The following is a 5,843-nucleotide window of genomic DNA, read 5'->3' as shown; positions in this document are numbered from 1 at the left end:
CCTCCAGACTACTGTTCTTTATTAAGAGTAAGCACTTGATCCTAATTAGGATTTCCTTAGAAACCCTATAGTTGGAAATCTTAGAGTTCGTGTATCTTGTAGGATCGGATCCTTAGAAACCATACACAAGTATGTAGTTCCCTCGTTCTCCTTAGATACTTTAAAGATATTCTTAACTTACGCGTCCAGTGATCATATCGGGATTTAGCTGATATCTTACTGGGACTATCCCTACTGCATTAGCAGATGTCAGGTATATGTACATAACATCGCATATATTTAGTCTACCAACAAGCCAATTGATAAAGGATCCGGTCTCATTTCCTCAACATCTTGAGGTGTCTTGCGACACCTTCCTTATGTTGGAGTTTGATGCCTAAATTTCGTAGGGTCCTGTAGTTTGTAAAATTTGTATGAACAAACATTCTGTGATTTATAATATATGATATTATTCACTTCTGTCTATAAATATATAACATTTTAGTGCATTAACCACAAAACCAATAAACTAAGATCCATGGTTATCGTTAGTAACTAAAAATGGTATGTTGGAGACATACAAGTGGATCGTTTTAGTGATAACCTAAATGGCTATGGTAGATGGATAAACTGGATATTTTTCTTGGTGATAACTTACGAATTGGCCGCTTTGAGGTGTTACAATTGTTGTAAAGTGTAACAAATGATCTTGATCCTGTATTTCATGTATTAGACATACAAGCGGGGATATTCTATATAAAAGAGTTTGTATAGACGGACACGAAATGTTTAGTCTATTATTAACACGGTCATAATGAGATTACATTTCACTAGGATGACTATAAGTAACATTGATCTAAATCTGAGTGAGTTGTGAACTCTTGTTATGGGTAGTTTTTGATTTGTATGGGTGAGAGTGGTGACTAGAACGCCAACTCAACAAGCCTACCATTTTGGGTATTCTTCTGATTGGGGACCTGGGAACATAGCTAACCAAGATGGAATTTACTCCTTCTCCGAAGCAGGGGTAAGTAGATAAATTGCTCCCTTAAGGGTTGATTCTGGGTTTACCTCTCCTGGCCCAAGAGGGGTTTAGTCATAGTTAGGACTATGAATATTGTCTCTTTAGGGAATCAATTAGTAATTAAGGAGTTAGATGTAACTATAGGGGCAAACGGTAATTTGACTAGTTGTACTTACGAGCAAATTTGTGAAGGGTATCTACTATTGATTTTAGTTATATCAATAGATTATAAATATATCTGTAGTGCGAAGAGTCAACTGTCGGTCTTTAGTGAGTGCACAGTTAACAGATGGGTGATTAATGTAATTAAAGAGTTTAAGTTAATTATTCATGTTCATTGGAGCTTCAAGCTACAGGTCTAGGTCCCTTGGTAGCTCAAAAGATTTAGTTGAGAACTTGTTTTGGGTAATTTGGAACTTGTTTGAAATTAATAGAGGGATTTAATTAATTAAATAATTAAATTGTTTCAGTTATCTATGATTAATTATTCATATGTATTGATACATTATAGTTTAACAGGAGGAAATAAATATTTGAATGAGATTCAAATATATTTCTATGAATTGTGATTCTTAGTTATTTAAATAACATAAATATGCTTTATATTATGCCATAAGAATAGAGAAAGATACATAGTTTATATTGTATGTGATATAATATTAAAACTATAGGTTATATTTATATTTGATATAATCATATAATTTAATTAATATAATATGATAAGTTAGTTATCATATTTATTTATATTATTTTATTATTATTTTGAATAAAAAATTACCTCATCTTTCCTCTCATCCACCTTAGTTGGTGGCTATTATTTTGTGGAAAGAGGAATAAAAGAAAAAGTGATTTTCTCTCTTCCTCTATGCGCTAACGATTTGCTTTTTGCAAAACAATTGGAATTTACAGCATTATTCTGAGACTTGTGTTTCTTGAGATTTTTCTTCAATCTTCTACCTCCTCCATTCATCTTATCCCTCTAACCAAAAATAATCAGGCCCCCTCTTGAGTTCTCACGCCAAGATACTAAAGACTCTTTGTGGTTAGTGTCAGGTTACTGTTCGAGGTTTCTTGAGAAGGTCTTCAAGAGTTGCTGGGTCGTGATTGTTTGGAGGGATACGTGAAGAAAAAGTTCTTCAAAGATAATGTATTCTTGGAACCTTTTTCCTGTAAAGGTGTTGCTAGTTTAATGTAAATGCATATCTAATTGTATTTTTATGTAAATTATGTTTCAATAGTTAATGGAAATTTGGTGATCCGTTTCCACCAAGGATCTCCTCAACGAGTTCCTTAACTTTGGCTTCTGTGACCTTTTCAGTAAAGGTCTTAAGTCATTTTTCCTTTAAAGATAACTCATAACAGGTAAAGAATTTTATTCTAACTCGCTTACAAGTCCTGCTTCACCCAACCTCTCAATCCTTATTGAGATTTGATGTGTCCTATCTCAAGTGCCAAAGTTAGGCATTTTCTTTTAGAGAGATTCTAAGTCCTTTTATTTTTAGTTACTGCCAATTTTTAAGATTCAGTGTTATGGACGGACTTTAGTTGCTACGATCTTAGCATTAAAGATTATTTTCCAGTTCAGTAAACAAATATTGATACCATTCTTTGAAATAACATTTTATTTACAGAGAAAGTATATACATAACTTTGTTTCTAAATAAACACCTTTACAGAAATTAAGTTCCTTTAAACCAGGAAACTCATATACATTTTTTAGCAAAATAATATTTATTCTGTAAGTTAAGTGGAGACTGTTGAGGATTGATGCCCTAAACTTGTTGGGTTTATAGTTTGTAAAACACTGTATTGATAAAATGCATTGTGATGTTCACACTAATATATGATATTTTCTTCATACTTGGTCTTATGAAAACATGGATGTTTTACTTTAGCTTTAACATAAACCATAAACTTAAGATCCTGGTTATCGTTATAACTTAAGCATGTATGTGGAGTCATACAGGGTGGATCACGCGTAAGTTGATAACAAATGTTTGTAGTATATGGATTTTAGAAGGAACCTTATCTGGTGCACTACGATTGCGGCCTACTTTGTAAAAGTTTACGAGTATTTTGCTTATTACAGATGTTGATTCCTGACATTTCAGGGACATGTGGTGGGGGTCTATACAAAGAGTTATGTAATAAGACCGGACCACGAAGTGTTATTAGTCTCGTTATATAACTCCGTTCATGACAGAGACTTCACTTAACTAGGATGACCATAGGTAACATGACCTTAATCCTGAGTGATGGGAACTCTTTGCCTTTGAGGACAGTCCTTTGATTTGCATGGGGTGCGAGTGGCCAGATTGCCGACTCCAAACCTACCACTTTTTGAGGATTTGTCTTGATTTTAAGTTGGGAACTCAGCTACATTAAGATGGAATTCACTCTTCCCGAAGCAGAGGTAGTTAGATAGATTGCTCCCTTAAGGGCTGATTTCCAAGACTTGAACAATGGTGGCACTACACACCTTCTCAAAGCCGAGAGGTGTCCACACCTAGTAAAAAACTGTTATTGTTTGTGAGTGTTCATTAGAAGGGATCAGTGGTACTTAAGGAGTTAGATGTAACTAGGGGAAACGATAAATTGACAGCTGTACTTACGAGCATATGTGAAGGGTTATGTTTACTGTTGATTTGTTATATCCGATGGCACATAAATATACTTGTAGTTGAGAAAGTGCAGCTGTCGGTCTTTAATGGAGTGCCTGGAAGTTAATTGATGGTAGATCTTGTGGTAAAAAGTTTTAGTCAACTAATTCACGTACGTTGGAGCTTCAAGCCAAGGTCATAAAGTTCCCAGGTAGCTTATTTAATGGATTCAAGTTGAGAATCAGTTTTTGGGTCAGTTTGAAGTGTTCAAATTGACAAGAGGGAGTTTGATTATATATGATATGATTAAACTGGTTAATTGTATATGATATAGTTGACATGATGCATGAGATACATTAATTGGAGGAAAATGATATAAATATGATTTATATTTAGTGGATGAGAAAAGGACTATAGTTTATACGTTACATATGATGGGATATTAAAATTATAGGTTATAAATAATATGATAAGTTGGTTATTATATTTATTTGTAATTAAACAATTATAAGATAATTGTTGGTGGTTTTTCTCCATAACCGTGCATGAAAGTGAGAGGTTCCATTTAGTTTTTCATAACTGAAGATAAAATGAAAATAGTTTTCATATTGTAAAGAGATCGGATATTTGCTTTAGATTTGTACACTACCCATCGTATAGTTAATGAGAGCCTACACGATAGCTCAAGTTTTCCTAAATGACCGTGTACACGCGCAGTCGACCTAAACGATCGTGCGCGAGAGAGATTATCTAAACGATCGATTAAATGACCAGACTCGATTACCTAAACGATCGTTCACCTTTTTCTAAACGATCAAGCATCTGTCTATACGATAGACACAAAATCTCTCCTACTTGCTTGGTCGTTGAATATGATCTATTTCCTCCTTCCCTCTACCAAATCCAACAGAGCCCACACCTCCCGGATTCTCTCTTCGAGAATACCGAGGTTACTGAGTGGTGGTGTCCTCCATGCATCTTGTTCGTGTAAAAGACCATTCAGTGGTAAGCGACAACGAGATTTGGTGAACGATTGGCTTGGCGTGCACAGCGACAACGAGAGGTGTTATTCCTAGCGAGACTGAGAGAAAGACAGAAGAAAGGTTCTTCAAAGGTGAGTCTTTCGGTTCTTTGTATTTAATTAGTTTTCTAAGCATGCCCTAATTTGTTATGAAATGCATAACTTGTATGTATATTTGTGAATGCGATTTTTCTGTCACAGTGAATTTGGAACGATCTTGCTTCCGCTCATAGGTCCTCTTTGATAAGAGTTCCTTCAATTGGTATCAGAACCAGGTTCTGATATTCCAAATCCATTGATGTATAGGCATTTACACTCTTGGTGGGTAACGCATGTCTACACTCTGTTTAATTGTTAAGTAGTTCTGTGGATGTGGATTAATGGAGTTTTCTGGGATGATGCCTCTGGTTATTTAATTCTTTTACATTCAAAGTTAATTGTAAGGGCCCCTGTGTTTTTGGGCATATTAACTTGCTATCGAGTATGTAATTCAAAGAGTTTGAGTCTCTGTGCATCGCTCGTGGTGAGGCTTTAAGGCAAGGAGTTGCATAGTACTTCGAGGAAGAAGATGACCAAGCATTGGTTAGATCATGCAAACGATGGGGTAAGCGATTGTTGAGTATAGGATACTCGACAACATGTTGACGTGTGTGCACTAAACGATCGTGTAGCTCAGCAAGCTTCATTGCTTAGTTACTGACTATACGATCTGGAGTAAATTGTTACTTAAGCGCTTGCTTTATGACTGTCTAGACGATCGTGCGTCACAGCAACATCATTATCTAAACGATCGTTTAGACTTGTGCGTTTGAATTTGGTGCACTAAACGATCGAGTGCCTCATGCTTCATCACATTGTAAATGGTACTCGATCGTAGCTAAATGATCGTGGATACTTGGCTTGTTTACTAAACAATCAGGGAGGCTTCACCTGGGCGGTTGAAGACCCGGTTCACCCGTGATCTAGTTTGCTAGATGGAGTTATGTAATAGATAGAATTTTATTTTTAGTTTTGAGGCTGATCATCCTGGTCCATTAGTTTTTGGTGAATGTACATAAAATGTATGTTTGATTATATGTCATATGGTATGCCATATAGTCGAAATCCCACCTTAAGTTATGCATTGGTCATGCATCATCTCTATATTGTAAGAGTTATGATTAGAGTTTGCATGATTTAAATTACATAAGAGCATGCTCATGCATCATATAAATAAGAG

The sequence above is a fragment of the Benincasa hispida genome, chromosome 1, assembly GCF_009727055.1.
Source record: "Benincasa hispida cultivar B227 chromosome 1, ASM972705v1, whole genome shotgun sequence".
Taxonomy (NCBI): domain Eukaryota; kingdom Viridiplantae; phylum Streptophyta; class Magnoliopsida; order Cucurbitales; family Cucurbitaceae; genus Benincasa; species Benincasa hispida.
Note: the sequence above shows the minus strand (reverse complement) of the source record.